At 40.5% G+C, this 20,913-nt stretch overlaps 1 protein-coding gene across 1 annotated transcript in view; it reads right to left on the bottom strand.

The window, feature by feature from the left end:
• ZNF385A (zinc finger protein 385A) overlaps positions 1-20,913 on the bottom strand; it is a 104,289-nt gene that overhangs the window by 29,786 nt on the left and 53,590 nt on the right. The window lies entirely within an intron of this gene.

Below are 20,913 nucleotides of genomic sequence, written 5' to 3'. Positions count from 1 at the left end.
AAAGAACACCAGTTTTTCAAAATACAAGGAAAAAACAAGAAAAAAATATCTGGGACATTAAGTCATAAACAAATGCTCAAAAGACAAACAACTTCCTGAACTTATCTAGCTCCTTGCCTTACCTGATACTAAGTTTCCTAAAATCATTTAATAAGCAATAAATCAATGATAAGCTGATAAACTGCAAAGTGCCCAGCACAATCTTTATTGGGCCCTAAAGGCAGCTTTAAAAAAAGAAATAACTGTAACCCATTGCTTTGTATGAATCATCTTGAGAAAGTGTATTTGTGTGTGTGTGTGTGTGTGTGTGTACAACTTCCTTGTTTGCCTCCTACTAAATGAGTCTTTTGCCTTTGGCTTCATCCATCATCACAGGCATTTTGTGAACAGGAATTCCCTCCCATGGCAACCATTTTATAAGCATGCTCGTGACAAACACCCATCATCCCAAATGTGATTATTACCTCCAAAAGGTTTCCTGTATTTGACTCATTGTTGGATTCCTTACCTATGAAGCATATTATAAATGAGAAGCTAACGTGCAACTTTCTGTTTTACATGTAAACAAATAAAGTTTGTATCTTGACATATAGAAGGTAAAGTCCTAGAAGGGGATGAAATTTGAGAGATGAAAAATTGTGATGCATGAGAACAATGATAGCTAGCAAATACTGACTACACACAGAGGATAATCAGGGATTCTAAAAGCCTCTTTTCAAGAAGAAAGCATTTTTATTGTGGCACCTAACTGTTAAAATTCAGGGAATTAGAGTGTCTTCTCAATTACAAGTAGATACATGATGTTGTCTGCTCACGTGTCATCTAGATGAGTTAAAACAAAGACTTTCTGCTTGGTTATTTTTTTTTTTTTAATACTGCTGCTTTCACGAAAACATACTTTTCTAGAAATAAATTCCACCAGACTCAATAGGACTCATTTCTGGCTCACTTTGCCAATGGTATTGCTCTTTTAATTTGTCTTTTTAATTTCTGCAGCAGACTTGATTCCCCCCCCCTCCTTGTTTTTCTTGATTTATCTGAAGTCATGAATTGGTTAAAAAAAGTTGCAGCAAAGGTTCTGCATGTTTGGTGCAGAATGAATGGATCCCTTATTTAAGCATCAGCTAGGATGGCCCTTGTAATAAGTACATTTGTAGACTAAAATTTTATAGGACACTTAATCCCATCTAATTCAAAACCAATTTATTATTATTGTGAAGTCTATGTTTGTTTCCAATTAGAGCAGCAGAGTTTCCAATGAAAACTGCTGGCTGATGTGGAAGTTTCTTCCACAGTTATGCGAGCTGTGACACATAAGTTTATTTTAATTAATGATCCTTATATGAATAATTCCTATGACATACTGTAACATGTTATAAAATAAAAGATTTCAAAACAGCCATAAATTGGGCATGGTTATACAAATAACAAACTTGCCCTTTGTACGCTGTCTTGAGTCCCCTTCAGTCCAGTTTTGTTATTATTAGCACATCAAATAGAAGCCCAATTGTAAGGTGACTAGGCTTCATAAATCTGAATGACCACTAGCTGAAAGCAAAAGATTCTGCAGTGATTGTTCAGAATTTTGTAACCTAGATATGCTAGCTTTAATACAGTGATCAAAATGTTGAGGTTGAGCATCCAGCTCTGAAATTTATGATATTCCTAGTCGTTGCTGTTTCTCATCCTAACAGCACTGGCTGAAATGCTTTTATTCTTTTGAAGAGATATAAATGAGGGGGGAAAAAGAAAACATAGCCTGACAAATATTTAATTAAGGCATTCTTTCATCTACCCTGAATGCAATAGAAGTTATTTTTAAACAAACATCCACAGAATTGCCTTGAACATTTCCTGGGATTAAATTCTACTGAACACAAAGTGAGTTCTTTAGACAGATATTGTGCTGTAAATCTCCTCTGATTAGCTAAGCATGAAACAAAGAGCATTTGTGAAGTTACAGTAGTGAGAGTCTATTGCCCTAACCCAGTAGTAAAATATCACAAAGGTTGTAGTTATTTAGCTTAACCTATATGCAATACTTACCATTCCTATAAGTAGGTAATTCTTATGCTCAAGCAATATGTAGCCTCCCATAACTTAAAATTAAGTTAGATCTAATTCTGTTTTCCTCTAGACAGCAAAGCATATTTTTATTGTGACAGCTCTTCCCATACATATATACAGGTAGCCCTCGACTTACAACAGTTAGTTTAGTGACTGTTTGAAGTTGAAATGGCACTGTAAAAAGTGACTTATGACCATTTTTCACACTTATGACCGTTGCAGCATCCCCATGGACGCGTGATTTACATTTGGATGCTTGGCAGCTGGTTCATATTTTATGACAGTTGCAGTGTCCTGGTGTATGTGTGTGTGTCATGTGATCCCCTTTGGCAACCTTCTGACAAGCAAAGTCAATGGGGAAGCCAGATTCACTTAACAACCGTGTTACTAATTTAACAATTTCAGTGATTCACTTAAGAAAAATTGTAAAATAGTTGTAAAAAGTTGTAAAAAAACCCCTCACTTAACAAATTTCTCACTTAATAACATCAATTTTGGACTCAATTGTATGGTCGTATGTTGACGACTACCTGTATACATAATACAATCTCCAAAACCTCAGAGTAGATGGAAAATATATTAATTTCATGTAAGCCCTATGGGGCTGGAGACCCTGTTTTTTGTAATTCCTACTCCTATTTCCCCAACCTTGGCTTTCATGCAGTTTTACTCCTTTTCTTGGCTAGATACCAACCAGGAAATCAGAAACACTTTCTTGATGCAGCAGATTTATCCTTTGTAGCTAAGCTACTACTTCTTCTGTACCTGTTTTAATTGAGGGAGAGGGAGATGTTCTCTTTGGCAGCACAGAAAAGTCTTTTACTTTTGAGATTGAGAATAAGCACCCCAAATAATGACTGGGCTTATCTATTACAGAGACGGAACAAAAAAATGAGCCTGTGTCCGAATGGTTTCTTCATCAAGTTTGTACTCTTAGCGTTCTTTTCCGCATTGAGAGGAAATGGTTGAACATCTCTTTCTAAAGGGAATTGCTCCTTAATCCTACACCCTTCCAGCACTAGTCTTGGTCTCCATCCCTTTTTCTGCCAAGGAGGAATTTAGCTCATTAGTATAACAGAAGATGTCAACATCCATCCTGCACTGTGACCCTGTGGAGCACAATTTATTTGCAGTCTCACACTCACTCCCACACACACAGAACACTTCCTGGACATCCAGGAGACTAAACCGCCTCCTTCAACAGGCGAACCCAACACTGCTGGGGGTTTTTTTGCACCAGGAGAATGGAACTTGAGAACTAACTAGATCACAAAACAAAACCCAGCATCCTGTTTTCCCTAATAGTCAGAGAAACCCATGAGTCAAGAGGCCTCATGAAGGGGGGGAAAAAAAGGATAGGAGAGTGGGTGGGAAGGAGAATCCAAGATCTGGAAACCTTTATAGCTAATAGCTCTTGACAGAGTTATGGACAACACAACCTACATATGAAAAACTAAGAATACTGACCCAGCACCTTTTAAAGCCATGTAAGCCATGCAGCCATCAGGTTAGCAGCAACCAGTGCTTTTTTTGTAAAAAAAAAAAAAGTGCCGGAACTCACACATGTCATTAACAGAGGGATAGAATCAAGATCACGTGAAGTGTTAATACCACTTTACAATGCCTTGGTAAGGCCACACTTGGAATACTGCATCCAGTTTTGGTCACCGCGATGTAAAAAAGATGTTGAGACTTTAGAAAGAGTACAGAGAAGAGCAACAAAGATGATTAGGGGACTGGAGGCTAAAGCATATAAGGAACGGCTGNCGGTTGGCGACCCCCAGGGGGAGAGCCTTCTCTGTTGGAGCCCCCACCCTCTGGAACGAACTACCCCCAGAGATCCGGGTGATTCCGGATCTCCCCTCCTTCCGCCGCGCCCTCAAGACATGGTTATTTCAGCTGGCAGGACTGGCCTAAGGGGTATTTTAAATTTGGTTTTTTAAATAATTTTTAAAAAGAAAGGCCTATATTAATATTTTTATTTTAACCACATTTTAAATTTGTATATTGTATTGTTATTCCGTTTTAAACTGGCTGTAAGCCGCCCTGAGTCCACTAGGAGAAGGGCAGGATATAAATGTGATTAATAATAATAATAATAATAATAATAATAATAATAATAATAATAATAATAATAATAATAATAATAATAATAATAATAATGACAGTTGCAGTGTCTCGGTGTATGTGTGTGTGTCATGTGATCCCCTTTGGCAACCTTCTGACAAGCAAAGTCAATGGGGAAGCCAGATTCACTTAACAACCGTGTTACTAATTTAACAATTTCAGTGATTCACTTAATAAATATGGCAAGAAAAGTTGTAAAATAGTTGTAAAAAGTTGTAAAAAAACCCCTCACTTAACAAATTTCTCACTTAATAACATCAATTTTGGGCTCAATTGTATGGTCGTATGTTGAGGACTACCTGTATACATAATACAATCTCCAAAACCTCAGAATAGATGGAAAATATATTAATTTCATGTAATCCCTATGGGGCTGGAGACCCTGTTTTTTGTAATTCCTACTCCTATTTCCCCAACCTTGGCTTTCATGCAGTTTTACTCCTTTTCTTGGCTAGATACCAACCAGGAAATCAGAAACACTTTCTTGATGCAGCAGATTTATCCTTTGTAGCTAAGCTACTACTTCTTCTGTATTTTTTTTTTAACTGAGGGAGAGGGAGATGTTCTCTTTGGCAGCACAGAAAAGTCTTTTACTTTTGAGATTGAGAATAAGCACCCCAAATAATGACTGGGCTTATCTATTACAGAGACGAAACAAAAAAAATGAGCCTGTGTCCAAATGGTTTCTTCATCAAGTTTGTACTCTTAGCGTTCTTTTCCGCATTGAGAGGAAATGGTTGAACATCTCTTTCTAAAGGGAATTGCTCCTTAATCCTACACCCTTCCAGCACTAGTCTTGGTCTCCATCCCTTTTTCTGCCAAGGAGGAATTTAGCTCATTAGTATAACAGAAGATGTCAACATCCATCCTGCACTGTGACCCTGTGGAGCACAATTTATTTGCAATCTCACACTCACTCCCACACACACAGAGAACACTTCCTGGACATCCAGGAGACTAAATCGCCTCCTTCAACAGGCGAACCCAACACTGCTGGGTTTTTTTGCACCAGGAGAATGGAACTTGAGAACTAACTAGATCACAAAACAAAACCCAGCATCCTGTTTTCCCTAATAGTCAGAGAAACCCATGAGTCAAGAGGCCTCATGAAGGGGAAAAAAAAAGGATAGGAGAGTGGGTGGGGAGGAGAATCCAAGATCTGGAAACCTTTATAGCTAATAGCTCCTGACAGAGTTATGGACAACACAACCTACATATGAAAAACTAAGAATACTGACCCAGCATCTTGTAAAGCCATGTAAGCCATGCAGCCATCAGGGTAGCAGCAACCAGTGCTTTTTTTGTAAAAAAAAAAAAGGTGCCGGAACTCACACATGCCATACAACCCGCCTTGCCTACCCTACAAGGTTCCATCCAAAAAAGGTGCCAGAATTCCGTTCTGGGCGTTCTATGACAAAAAAAGCCCTGGCAGCAATGCATGCAATGCACGAATGAAGGTGAATAGATGGGTCCCAGGATAATGTTGCAGGATCCAATCTGGGTCAGACACAGGGACCAGAGGATTTGTCTTTCAATGCTGCAGCCCATCTTCAGGGAACTTCTCTCTCGCTCGTAAGACAAAACCTCTGGTCCCGGTGGCCGACCCAGACTGGATCCTGCGACAGGTAACCTTCCTTGTGTGGAACACTATCTCCTCTGTTTGCCTTCAATCTCTAGGCCAGGGGTCTCCAACCCTCGGTCCATGGACCAGTCCCGGTCCGCAGCATGCCAGCAACCGGTCCGCACAAACAAGCAAAGCCCCATCCGCGAGATGCAGGCAGCACACAAAACCATGCTCCCTCCGGTCTGTGGAAAAACCTCTCTCTATGGAACCGGTCCCTGGTGCCCAAAAGGTTGGGGGCCTCTGCTCTAGGCAGCCAATCAGTTTTACTGATGACTCCAGGTATTCCTTGCATGAGGCCACAGGAAGAAAACCTTTCCATTGTTATGTTTTCTCCACATCAAGCATCCTCACTTTATAAACCCTGATAGCTTCTCCTAGAATGATTGTTGCCTTTTTTTTTAAACTAGGGAAAAGTTCCCTTTATACAGCCTAGGACTCTGTTTGACCCTTTGCGTGGACATGATATGACTCTTAGGGTCTGAAGCATGAGCCTTTCCCAGTCCAGGCAAATTTGGAAAATGTAAAGGAAATTCAGTTAAGGAGCTTTAAAAATTTCAGACTTTATTTTCAAAGCCATAGCCATTTTAGTCTCCTACTACTGCTGGGGTGGGGTTTATTTTGGAATGGGGCATCCTCTCAAGATATGGTGATGGTGATGGTGATGGTGCTGGGCTGTAGATTTGGCTAAAGGCAGCCGGATGTTTCTTTAATCTCCTTCCTCACAATTCCTCATGCAGAGGTAGTCACTGAGCTACCCACCAGGGCTCAAGACCACTTTCCAAATACCCTATAAATTCAAATGCTGTCAATGTATATACAAAGTGAGGATTTTATTCCAATGTACCAATCACACCTTCCTTTTGCTTAGCCTCAGACTGTACAACCTTTAGCATTTATAATAATAATAGTAATAATAATAATAATAATAATAATAATAATAATAATAATAATAATAATAATAATAGTAAAGTTGGAAGGGACCTTGGAGGTCATCTAGTCCAACCCTCTGCTCAGGCAGGAAACCCTATACCATTTTGGACAAATGGCTGTCCAGTCTCTTCTTAAAAACTTCCAGTGTTGGAGCATTCACCGCTTCTGGAGGCAGGTTGTTCCACTAGTTAATTGTTCTAACTGTCAGGAAGTTTCTCCTTAGTTCTAGGTTGCTTCTCTCCTTGGTTAGTTTCCATCCATTGTTTCCTGTCCTGCCTTCAGGCGCCTTGGAAAATAGCTTGACTCCCTCTTCTTTGTGGCAGCCCCTGAGATATTGGAAGACTGCTATTGGGTATGACCCTGTGTAGGACTTACTTCAGATTGGGTGCTACGGGCAACCTTTGTTTACATCTGGAGGAAGCAATATTTTGAGTTAAATCAATTATTGTACAATAGTTTCAAGTCGGTAGCTCAACTGCAGAGACCTGAGTACTTTTGTCCTCTAGATCCATGCTAGAAGCTTTCTTTTTTTTCTAAATGGCAATAGCAGAGGGAGAGACACAGATCCCAGTGGGATATGAAGTCTGCCTGACTCCAAAGAATAAATAGAATTTGCAAATAGACTTAGCCAAAAATGTTCTTTCAAAGTATTTCCTTTTGGTCCCCCTTGATTATGGCACTGTGTCCTGATGTAGCAGAAACTGCAGAGACTCACAGCACCCATTTTACCTTTCAAGTCTCACCCCCCAGGGGAGCAATATGGTCACTGTGGGTCACAGTAAAGGGGTGAAATGGATGCTTTAACCTTCTGTAAAACTTAACCCTCTACAAAACCTAAACCTATTTTGTCCCAAACATCTCCCCAATCTCTAAAAAAATCAGAAAGGGAAAAAGAAACCAGCCCCCTTGTTTCTATTTCTCAATACAATTGGCAGAATGCAAGTGGCCCATCTTCTATTGTTGTTTATACTGCATTTCACCTTATCTTCTCTGAAGCCAGCTGGATTCTATCAGCTGGCAGAGAATGAACCCAAAATCTCCTGATGCTTTCTAATTCCAGCTTCCACTGGGATCCAAGCTTCATTTGTTGTGTCTCCAAGTTGAATGACCATGGAGCTTATGAACCATGAACAAACAGAGTGATAACTTTTTAGGGCAAATCTTCTCCATTTCAAATCACTGCATGAGGCAACATTTGATCTCCATAACATAGCAAACCACTGACCTGAAGCCAAAGGAGACGAGAAGTCAGATCTATGGCAGCACACAACAGCTGGATCCCAGTTTCAAATATTAAACACAATCTCAATATCCCATTTCCCTTCCAACTTCTCTTCATCTTGGTTTCATCTATTATTTTACCCTTTTACTGGTGTTCAAGAGCCGAGCAAAAAAAAAAAAAGTTTAAAATTCTCATGCCACACCATTCACATTGTCTCTGTGACCCACACTTCACCTTGGAATTTTCCCCAATTCTGGGAAAGCAATACCAAGAGAGTGGCTTGGAAACTGCCCTGAAACTCTTGTGTGTGGACTGGCAGTGAGCTCTATACCACACATATTACATATTACTCTGTGCATGCTCCGTAACTGAGCTTCGTCAGCAAAAACATCCCAGGGTTCAACTCAAGGGCTGAGCCATAATTAAAGACTTCAGGTGATTAAGCACTTCTTTACATATCACCTAAATGAATTTTGTGCCATGACACACGTGGGTGGCCAATGACGTACATAGTTTTTTTAAAAAAAGGATTAAATAAAATATAGAGAACAGACGGCTCTTTAGGCTCAAAAGCTCAGAGGAATTTCCAGGGTCAAATCTGGAGGGAGGAGATTTTGTGTCACCCTTTTTCAAATGGGTGATATCCTTGCTTGAATGGCCAAGAGGAAACCAAGATGGGTATAACTTTCCATGCAATCCCTCCCTTGGTAACCTCTCTTATCTCAGGGCCCCCCAAGCTAACTCTTGAGAAAGGAGAGGTACTGCTTGTTCCAAACCTGCAGTGAAAATCTTCTCTGTGAAAATTGGACCCTCAAGTCCCTCTCTGAACAAAGATGTTCTAACTTGGAAACCACTTCTGGACTTTGTGCTTGAGGTGCAAAAAAATGAAACTGACTTTGGGTTTTACTGATTAGATACCTTTGTTGTTATAGGAATGTCTAGTATATATTGCAATGCAGAAGGAAAAAGTTGAGGCTGTATGTTATTATCTTATTCTAGTGCACTAAAAAGAGACAGAAGTCAATGCTTTACTTTCTTTTCCCCCCTTTCCCGTACACTTTTCCCTCTTCCCTTTTTCCTCCCTTTCTTTCCCATTATTTTTGTTTTTCTTTGTAATTTATATTTTGACAAACTAATAACAAAATTTAAAATTCATGAACCAAGATGTCCTCCATGCATTATCTGTGTCATGGATCCCATCTGGGCATTCTAGAGAGGGAGATGTGGCTTCTTCTACACTGTGGGAGCTACCCCACTATCAGTAACACTGCTCCAGAGCACCTCCTGCATCATGAAAATCTGCCTGCTACTCCTTTCCTTGAGCTGTACGCCCCCATTCTCTGTAATGCCACCAGTTCATGGTTGCTGCTCTCATTTGCCTGAAAGCAGGGAGTTATTGTTAGACCCAGTTTGGAATAATTAGAATCAGGTTTTGCTATTGACGGATTCTGGGCTTTGGTTAGATGCCTGCTTGGCTTGCCCAGATCAGCTCAATTCAGATCATCAGGATAAAAAGTGGCCTGGCATAGGGGCCAGGTATCTGCTCCAAATTACTCCCACCTGCTCCAATTATGTCATTACTGCAGCCACAAAATAAAAGAAAAAAGCTCCTTGGAGCTTGGCACATCGGGCTGACAGTGCTAGTGCGCTAGTGAGCGTGGTGCCTTTTGGGGCCCGTCTTAACAGGGCAGGTGAGTCAGTGGTACCCAACCACCTTGGCTGCTGAGTTTAAAGAGCACTTCTTCCATTAGAATCGTAACTCTGGTTTCCCCCTGCTAAAGCTACAGCCAATAAGTGAGATGAGGGAGAACGTTGCAATCCTGGGAATAAATAAATTAAACAATTAAATGGAGAAAGAGACCAGGGATTAAAACAAGTAAAGAGGTGTCTGCTATTAAAAAGTATCTGCTCTTAACTACTGAGAAGGGGGAATGCCAGCACAGTTTCCAGATTCATCTTCCATCTCTCAGCAGCACAAGATCACCTGTTAAAATTCTTCTTTCTACATATGCATTTTCTTTTGCAGCTATGCCTCCTGGCTTAGAATTTAAGTGGATGTTGAAACTAGTTCTAGGATTGTGCATGGGTTGCTGTTTTTTGTTTTTAAACTAGCTCTCTTCCTTTATCTTACCAGCAATCTGAAACTGTGTGGACCAACTTGCCCTCAGAAGTTATGGGTGCTCCATCACTGGAGGTTTTTAAGAAGAGATTGGACAGCCATTTGTCCAGAATGGCATAGGATCTCCTGCTTGGGTAGGGGGTTGGACTGGAAGACATCCAAGGTTATTCTGTTATTCTGCTTTTGCAGAATCATGGCATTGAACGGGATCATTTAAGTCCCTGATGATCGAAAAATACTTTGTGGATCAAGCTATAAAAGCAAAGATGCAAGGACAGACCCAGATTTTAAAAAGTAAAGTAAAGTCTGGCAGCCCCTTTTGCCGTATCTGTGCAAAGGTTAGAAAGTGGTGACCATCCTGGAAGGTGAACTTCAGCAATAAATCAGATTCCCCAATCCCTACCCTAGTTTCTTCTCCATTCCTTGAAACTTAACTTCATAGCTGTGATTGTAACGGAAAGCAGAGTTTGACTTGGTGCAGCCTCTAGATTCCTAACATTCCATAGCATTCATTTATTTTAATTAGTCTCTCATCATATATACATTAGAAGGGATGTGTATGTACTTTAAAGAGAGGGATATGATTGTGTATATATGTGTATATATTTGTGCAATGTGAGTGTAAAGCACAGATTCCCTGCATATCCAAAGGCAGAATTAGCAAGCCTGCCAATTTACATATGGTTTTAATTTATACACAAGCAGAAAAAAGGACTCCCACCTTACTAATCCCTGGCTGCTCATTTTCTCCAAAAAGGAAAAAACGTGGGAGATATGAACAAAAACTGAAATGCAAGACTTCCTGCCCCAACCACAGCCTTTTCTTCCACCATCTCTCTCTTAAAGTCATTACACAGACACCAGTTCAGGGTTCGAAGTGGAAGATGAGAAACAGCATTGGCAAAATTTCTGAGCCTAATTCAGTTCCGGAGAACCCCAACTTTCAATTAAAAAAAAAAAAGATTCTACTTTGGTTGTGGAAACACCCTTGACAATCTAAAGGCAGTTCTCTGTCTTGATTCTAACAAACAAATTTCTTGTAGCTGGACCATGGAGTTACAGTATTCCACTCTACCCCTTCCCTGTGGATCTAGCACTGAAGATAGGAATTCCAGCCTCTTACTATAAACACATTTATGCAATTTATTTAGCAATTTGTTGTTCTGGACATAGGCTGAGAAAACATAAGCTGGTCTGAGTGTTTTCAATTAAATACTTCCAAAACAATATTAACATTCAAATGTGCCTGCACAACTCTGTGTGTGTGTGTGTGTGTGTGAGTGTGTGTGTGGTCACAACCACAGTAATGGCTAAGTAAATCACAACAATTTTTTTCCTGACAGACTGGAGGAACCCAATAATAGTATGAAATTTTTTACTCCGGTAGAATTGTGATACTTTTAACTTCTTCAACTTCATTTTACTTTTAACTTTTAACTAGACTTAATCCTGTGCCCTTGAACCTGCTTCAGGGTAGGCCAAACTTTAATAGAGGAAGTTTTTTCATCACTTTATACCAGAAAAGCTTCAGAAATACTATCAGTTATCCACGCCACAAAACTAGCTCACTAAGGAACCTGCCCTTAAACCTACCAAGCTCAGTACTTGGCCTTTGTTTTTTAATGGCCTTTGTGCCAGCTGAAATAAGTCAGGTGAAGTTGGTCCAACACAGCAATAAAATCAAGAGAAAATATTTATCTTCTTGATTATTATGCAATAAACAAATAAACCTAAGAATTGGAGGCTGAAAACACTAGCTAAACTTATACGTTAGCTACCTCCTCCAGAAACCAACACCGTTTAAGCCAGTTGCAAACTCGTCTCACTGCTTTCAATTCATGGAAAGTGTAATCCTAGGCATATTTATTCACTCACAGAATCCCTGAGTTGGAAAGGCCTTTTAGATTGAGTCCAACCTCCTTTTCAACACACGAATCCAAAATAAAACATGGCCAACATATTGTCATATAACCTCTATTAGAACACATTTAATGGAGCACAGTCTGCCACAACTCTGGGTAATTGGTTTCACTGTCAAACTGCATTGTTGGGATTTATTTTTTCCTAATGTACAATTGGAATCTGCCTTCCTGTAATATAAAGTCATTATTTAATGTTCTGCACTCTGGAACATGCCTACTTCCACACAATTGACAACAGGTGTCAAATACTTTCAAGTATTTGATGAGTGCTATTATATTCCTTCATGGAGGAAATCTATCTATTGGTCGCTAGGAGTCAAAAAGGGCTCAATGCCATGTATAACCAATAAATGAATTATATTTCCATTCAGTGTTCTCAAGGTGAAAGATTCCTTCAATCTTTCTTCACGGGCTTTGTTTTGGGGCCTCCTGATCACCTGTGTCATTCTTTCGAAACCTCTTCAAGTTTGTGTGAACCCTTTTTGAAATGAAAATAAAGTGATATTCTTTATTTGCAAACCACATTTTTGCTGATGTAGGTTACAGATGTAGTTGCCCTTTTTTTGGCAGCTACGTTATACCACTGACTCATATTCCATTTGTAAATATCTACTTTTCCAAGATCTTATTTTGTAGAATACAAATAAGAAAAAGACCGAAGAGTCTGCAATTTTTTAACAACTCCTTAAGAGCAGCTCTACTTTGGATGAAAATGAAGCAGAATGTCAGGCTTAGAAAGAAAGAGTCAACAACATTCTGGGCTAATGATTTCCTGTTTCTCTCATAGTGGGATATTTTCCCCCCATAATCCCCAATCTGATCACGCAAATTTTTGAACTCAGTCTTTCTCTTGTAAGCTTCTCTTCCCTTATACACCAAATTTAGTCCCAACATATTTAGTTTTTGCAGATTTATGCTACTGATTGATAGAGAGATGGACAGAGTCGCCCAAGCTCCTTTATATAATGTCTTTTCAAAAATTGGTTGGACTGGGGAAAAAAAAAATCTAAATTCCTTCCTATAATCCAGGGGTCTTCAAACTTGGCCCTTTTATGACTTGTGGACTTCAACTCCCAGAATTCCTCAGCCAGCATGGCTGGCTGAGGAATTCTTGGAATTGAAGTCCACAAGTCATAAAAGGGCCAAGTTTGCTGACCTCTGCTATTATCAGTGCATTTGATTTTTGTTCCCTAAGCGAATGTTTTGCAACAGTCCCTGATAAACTGCATTCCATTTTAGTCCACTTTTCTAACCAATCAAGAAAGCTTTTCATTTTTTTGTATGTATGTTCCATGGTATTAGCTGTCCAACACAATTCTGCGTCATCTGCAAATTTGATAAACATTCCCTCCATCTCTTCATCCAAGTCATTAATAACAATATTGATGACGATCCCAGATCTAAGCTTCAGCGATGGTCTGTGGCTTTTTTTAGGAAAACACGCGTAAGACAGCAGCCAGCTTAATCATCCAGTTCCCTTTTATCTCTGTAAGCACACTGGCTTCAGGTCTCGCTAACCCTTTCTCACTTTCTTAGTATAGCAAGATCATATGTAACTCACTGTCAGAGTTTCATGGCCATCCTAACATAAGAGGTTCTCTTTATTTTCAGGGAAGACTGGATGACATGTAAATTGGGCATAGGAATTACTAATGTTTATCAGAGAATGACTAGCTCTGTGAACTTGCATGTGACACTTCACCATAAATGAAAGGGCAAATCCTACACTTCCCTCTAAAAACCACACAAATGAGGCCACAGTGGAGTGGCAGGAGACAGTTAATGGCAATGAAAGGGCTGGAGAGTGAAGTTGCATGGAGTTAGATTTAATTACAGGTAGCCCTTGATGGACGGCCACAATTCAGCCCCAAATTTCTGTTGTGAAGTAAAATATTTGTTAAGTGAGTTTTGCCCCACTTTACAATCTTTCCTGCCACAATTGTTAAGTGAATCACTGCAGTTGTTAAGGTAGTAATACTGTTGTTAAGTGAAACTAGCTTCTCCATTGACTTTGCTTGTCAGAAGGTCACAAAAGGGGATCACCCCCCCAGGATGCTGCAACAGTCATACATATGAGTCAGTTGCCAAGCATCTGAATTTTGATCACATGATCATGGAGATGCCGCAATGGTCGTAAGTGCGAAAAACAGTCATAAGTCACTTTTTTCAGTGCTGTTGTAACCTTGAATGGTCACTAAATGAACTGTTGTAAGTTGAGGACTACTTCTACAATGTGGATCCAGCAACGAGAGAAATGGGCTAATGGCTTTTTGGAAAGCTTTAAGCAGAATGGCCAAGATGATGTATAAAGACAGGAGTTGTGCATGTATGTATGTACTAGGGCAGGGGTAGGAAACCTTGGCTCTTTCATGACTTGTGGACTTCAACTCCCAGAATTCCTGAGTCAGCCATGCCAGCCCTGTACTAGGGGGCCACATGCGTAGAATGTTGCATTTGTGTTCATTGAGAGCAGTCTGGGGTGTGTGTCTGTGTGTCCAAGAGCATAGTGTGTGACATGTCTCAAATCAAAAGAAAGAACACAGATTTCCTGCCTGGAATTGTTACGACATGACCCGCCCCCCAGCCCAGCCTCACCAGAGAAGACATGAGAACATTTCTGAGGTGTGTTGGGCATTCTGGGTAAGGTATACCCTTTCATTCTGCAACACTTTTCTCACTAGTCTTGGTGCCTCCCCCACCAGCTGAGTCTGAATCCTCAATGAAAAACACAGGGTCTCTTGCATAACGAAGGGAGGGAGGGGAGGAGGGAGGAAGGGAAAAGCCCATCAAGCTCTGAGATCATTGGTGGCTCGGAACCAGCAAACCGGAGTAACTCTCCCTATAAATTCTTCATCTCCAGACAGCCACATCTCTGCCAAGTGTTTCCTAGAACTTCTCATTCCAGTGAGGAGTAGACTGCCGCCTTGAACTCCACACAGATCTAAGAAGCACCTTGCAAAGAGGAACACCAAGAGCAATTGACCCACGAAATGGTTGCCCTACAGCTATTTTAAACATGGGTTTAAGGCAGATGCGAACCTACCTTCAGCTAGTTCAAAATACATATTGAGAGGAGGGAAAAAAATGCAGTCTGCAATGCAAATAAGGTCTGTTCTGCACAAACAAACAAAGTTCAATGAACTCATTATGTGACTATTTACTAGAAATAAGGCTCCCACTTTCTCCCTCCCCCCCCAAAGCTAAGAAAGTCGCAAACTAAAACAGTGGCAATGTATCTCAGTCATTTGTGCCCTTGTCACCTCATAGATGACCTATTGCAATGCAATTTGCATGGGGCTGTCATTGAGGACCATTAGATGTTACAGCTGGTCCAGGATTCAGCGGCATGAGTCATGAAGGGCATCCTCAGTAGGCCATGTAACAACTGGGCTGTGTTGAGTTGCAGAGGTTAGTAGTGAACTTCCTGGCTCAATTCAAAGTACTGCTCATCACCTACAAACCCTGCATGGAACTTGGATATTTGAGCGACTTTAATGGTTTCTGCCTCTCCCAATGGGGTTGGCATGTTTCAGGTGTCAATGCTGCAAATACTGTATATTCTTGCTTTGACAATATGCAGAACTGTCTGGTATTTTTATAGTTAAACCAGGCAACAGGGGAAAAGGGAGGAGAATAAGGATAGCCCGGGAAAAAGAAACCGGAAGTAAATCACATCTTCCAAGTTGATTGGAAGATGTGAACCATGACCCCAAAATAAGTGTGTGTGGGGGAAATGCTTAGAATGTATATGCGTAACGGAAGAGAAGCCAGACCTAAGCATTTCCACCATGCTGTACTGACGTCTCTGTAACCTTAATAAATGCTTTTAGGAGAAAATATGCCTGAAAGTCCTTTTAAGTGTTTCGTTAATCAGACACATGACATCAGGTCTCAAACAACCTTAAGGGACACAGCAGGCTCACTTTGTCTGTGGCGGTGCCCATTCTTTGGAGCAGCATGTCCCCAAGGCTCAGACAGAGCTAACCCCGCTGTCTCTCCAGAAGACCCGGTTGTTTCCCCAGGCTCTGAGCTAGGATGGGATGTGAATTTGATATGGAGATTGTACCAAGGTATGTTAGCATATATTTTTTTGCCCTCATATGACTGTCTTTGTGTGCGTGGTTTTAAAATATTGTTTTCTGGTACACATGACCAGTCACTGGTGAATGGACACTTAGGAAAACCAACAAATACATTTTCTAGCCTGTTTCCCTTCAAAGCGGTATAAATGATTCCCCATAGCTTTGTAAGGTAGATTAGACTAGCGCTGCTGAGTTTGATGGTCAGGTAAAGGTTTGCATCAGGGACCCCAGATCAGATCTGATCCTCAAATCCAGCTTTCCTTGAACTGTTGCCATCCAGCTAGGAGGGACTACAGCTCCCATTGTTATCAAACATTATGGTTGTTGTTTTTTTAACAGTGTATCACTTTTAAAACACATAAAACCAAAAATGAGGAGACCTTTGCTGAACCAAACAGCAGGAGGGAGCTTACATTAGTTCTGAGCGAAATTTCACTGGGGAAACAGCCATGCATAAAGAGACAGCTGGCACTCTCATACAAGAAGGATGCTGGACTTACAAGTATCAGATTCCTTCCTTGGGCTCAAAATAAGAAACGGGGTCACAAGAAGCAGATTAGGTTAGTCTGATGTCATCAAATGGCCCCCATGCTCCTCAACAGAGCTGGGCAACTTGTTGAAATTTAGGAGTGACCTGGTAAAAATTGTTTGTTTTTTCCTGCTGTTTTCTAGTGAAAATTAAAGAAATAAGTTGTAAGGATAACGTTGGCCAGATGAAATGCAATTCCCTGCTCCAGGACCTTCTTATTTCTGTGATATTAGGACATTGCCACCTTTTTCTTCTGTTTTGATAAGCCCCAACTGTTGCCTGTTATGGTTCTAGAGGTACAGATAGAAGCACAGGCTGCTTACAACACAGGGTTCAGATGTTCTGACTGACACAAACTCAAACAATGATGCACAGGTTGTATGTCTTCACCCTGAAGAGCAATGGTTTTGATACAGGAAGAGCTCCATGTTGACAGCAAGGCCGTACACTTGGAAAGACACAGAAATGGGCCTTCTGTTCAATGAGCCCCATTCATACCATTCTTTATCTCTAAGACAGATTCACCCTGAAGTGTTTGAAATATCAATCTTTTTTGTTCTCCATTGGGATTCTTTCAAGAGATGGACACAACCATGCAGGGCATCCAATCCATCATCTGAACTCTGGCTATTGTGTTTCAGTCTGCGTTCATTTCTAGCTCTTCTGCATAGCTGGAGAGTTAGCAGACGATGTGTCACACTTCCAGATCTCTCAGAAGGAAAGGCATGCATTTTATAAGAAGCTAACTTATGACAGATCATATTACTGATTGATTTAGCCCGAGATATTCTATTCTGATTGACAGGAGCCTTCAGCATTTTTGCAAGACGTTTTTCTCATTAGTTTTTGTCTGAACCTTTTTTAACCAAAGATGGCCTGGACAGAACCTTTTCAAAATTAGGATTCCTCCCTCAAATATCTGAGGGACAACTTTATCTGATAAACACTATCTTGCTGTATGAGTGAAACAGAATTGCACTCAAAGGCAAAATCCAACCATCATTTTAAAATCTGGATGATGAAACTCTGCTTTAAATTTTTTTATAAACAAAAGTCTTGATGTTTCAAATACAAGAAATGTTGGAAAACCAATTCTTCATAGAAATAAAAAAATATCCTTAGAGAGCCTTGCTGGGTTTATTCACTGGTGGTGTTCAGGCATTTGGGGGAAAAAACTTTTTTTTAAGGCAGGCATAAATTACTGCTGTGAATGGATCAGTCTTAATTAGTTGTTTCATGTGGCTCCAAAACTCTGGTTCTATTTTGCATATTTTAACTAGTTTGGTAAACCACTGGAGAAAACAACATATACACATAGAGAGGGAAGAACGTGGACTAACCTGAGGGTATCACGTACCATGGTAGTTACTTAAATTTAAAAAGCTCCTTTATCTTCTTGACAGTTTTGCTCCAGATATCTCTGGAGGGTCGCCACTGATTACATGGTAACCTGGGACATGCTCTCTGACAGACCTTTAGGATTGGAAGAGATTCTAGAGAGCATCTAGAGCAGCCTTCCCCAGCCTAGGTGACTTTCCCACATGCAACCTTCATCCCTGAGAATTCTCAGCAATGCCCTTAAGAACCAAGGAATACAGGGAGCTGAAATCCATTCATTTGGAAGGAGCCAAAGTTGGAGATGGCTGATTTAGTCTAATCCAGTTTAGGACAAGATCCACAACTGCAGTATTCCCCACAGCTGATTAGCTTCAAATATATACCTTTAGCAACGGACAATCTATTTAACTGTCAGAAATCTCTCTCCAGTAGGATATTTTCTCCTGGTATCTTTTGCTTTCTATACATTTTCAGGGCATAGCTGTTACAATTTGCTGGTCACTTATTCTAAGCCTACCTTTCACCATCAGAAGTGTTTTGGGACAAATCCTCTAATCTTTGTCCTGTTTCTGGGCTAAAGGGCATAACAGAAACGTGCCTTTAAAATTTGCTTTTAAAACTGCTTCCCAAGCAAAGGAAGAATGGGCAAATTTACCCAACCATAATTTCCTCACCAAGTCATGGTGGTAACTTGGGATGCAGATTAAACTTCCATTTAAAATAATTCTGCATTTACAGGACTACTGACTTCTGGATATGTTTATTTTTTAGCTCCTGCACTGTCGTTTTTGCTTTCAAGCTTGTCTTTCAAAGTAAGAGCATCTAGGCAAGTATATATTTTATTTACATAAAACTGGACCAAATCCCTGAGAAATACCCCAAAAGCCACACATGGGGGCAATCCTATCTTCCTTTTTAAAGCAACTTTCTCCTGAATCACCTTCTGGTCAGTTTCTCTGAATGATCTCACTTTCTTGTATGATGAGAGAAAAACATTCCTTTTCCCATCATGGAAAAGTCCCATCATGCATAATTTTACAATACTCCCTCAAAGCTTCCCTTCAATTGTACTTTCTTGAATGAAAACGCTCCAAATTTAGAACTTCCCTTGCAGATGTGCTCTAATGGCTTAATTATTTTGCTTCTACTTTTCTTCATCTTAATTACGTGCCATCAAGTTTGTATTGACTCTTAGCGACCACATTTCTTGCCTCAACACACACACACATACACAAATTCTTTTTGTGATGCAAATGATAGAAACTATTGAAATTTGTACAAAGTGTTGCCATGCAGACAGCTCAGTTTTCAAATCTTTCTCCAATGGTTTTCAATATGGAATTTGCCATTTTTTGCAGATTCTCAGACCCCTTCAAGTGATGCCTCAGATTTTGCCTATCAATTCGGTGATTTTTTTTAAAGTACTGCAATCATACGTAACTTTCATACAGGATAATAGAAATAGGTATCATTTAGTGATTGTTCACAGTTACGACAGTGATGAAAAAATAACTTGGTGACCAATCCTTGCCTTTATGACCTTTGCAGGTCTCTAAAGAAAGGAAAGCTGAAGTAAGATCCAAAAGCACAGTCACAGTTTCACTTAGCAAACCCTTCGCTTAATAGCTGAGTTGCTGGTCCCAATTGTAATTGCTAAACGAGGATTACCTGTACACAATAGAGAAAGAGCACACGATCTCCCTCCATCCTTGGAAAAGGCCCTGATATTTTAAAAAGCCTCTATGTGGGATGACACACTTCCTCTAATCCTCTGCTGTCCACAAAACAGCTTGCCTCGTATTTATAAAAACAGCTGTTAGACCTAACAAGTTGGTTTTCCCCACCCCCATTTCCCTTGCCTTCTTCCCTTTTCCTTCATCCCCTGCCCCCAAAGCTAGCAGATTGGCTATGCTGCTTAGCCCCAATCCCGTGGAGGCTATAGCATCAGAAATGCATAGATGAGGCTAGTCACTCTCTCCAAAATCCATCTTCTGAACCTGGGAGGCAGAGTTCCCTGGGCAAGTATGCTGGCTGCAGCCCCAGCTCCATTTCCACCAGCCATTGGAGCCGTAATCAATGTTTAATTAGATGCGATTTAATTACCCGCTTGCTCAGCGGTCACTCGGACTGAGAAGGCAGCTCAGGTTCCCAGCATCAGGACGACAGGCACAACGTCAAAGACAGGATGTAAGATCTAACCTCCCCCTCCCTCCCTTTAGCACAAAGGTTTCACCCTCAACCCTGTAATTGATGCAAAATACAGCTAAGGTCTTACTGAACTCTGTAATTGAAGCAGAATGTGGGTAGTGCCCAGAGCCCTGTATTTCTTTCTTAGTCAACATTATCAATGTTTGTTTTAGTTTCCCCAGAACTGGCTCCACGGCAGAAGAGGAAAAGGCTCATCCGCCCTTCTGCAAGGGGAATGGGACAATTTGCCACAGCCAACTCGCGGCAGCCAACTCACCATGGCTAACTTGCCATGAGACAATTCACTGAGGAACAATTTAACAATTCTTTTTAATTATTTAAAATAAATAAAAACAAATATTTTAATTTTTTTCAGTCACATTTCATTCTGTCCCTCCTTTTCCATCCTTTCTTTAATGATTCTATTCCACCATTTTTTTTGTTATTAGTATAACTTTTGTCCAGCAATGCGTTGTCCTATGGTGAGTTGGCAATGGTGAGTTGGCTGTGATGAGTTGGCCATGGCAAGTTGGCCACGGTGAATTGTCATAGACCCTCTGGCAAGGGAAGAGAACAGGCACCTAGGGCTGGTCTGAAAACTCTTCTCTTCTTATGCTCTGGCCTGGGAATCCTATTTATTTTCTTAAAATCCAAAACAAATCAGTCTGGAACTTAGAAGTTCTGGAGTACATTCTGGTGCAACAGATTCACAGAGAAGTCTTGAAAATCGGTTCAACATTTTTGGAGAATACAGGAACTCTCTCTC

This window comes from Protobothrops mucrosquamatus, unplaced genomic scaffold (assembly GCF_001527695.2).
Source record: "Protobothrops mucrosquamatus isolate PMUCROS unplaced genomic scaffold, P.Mucros_1.0 scaffold555, whole genome shotgun sequence".
Classification (NCBI taxonomy): Eukaryota; Metazoa; Chordata; class Lepidosauria; order Squamata; family Viperidae; genus Protobothrops; species Protobothrops mucrosquamatus.
Note: the sequence above shows the minus strand (reverse complement) of the source record. Positions and strands in the feature narration are given on the sequence as shown.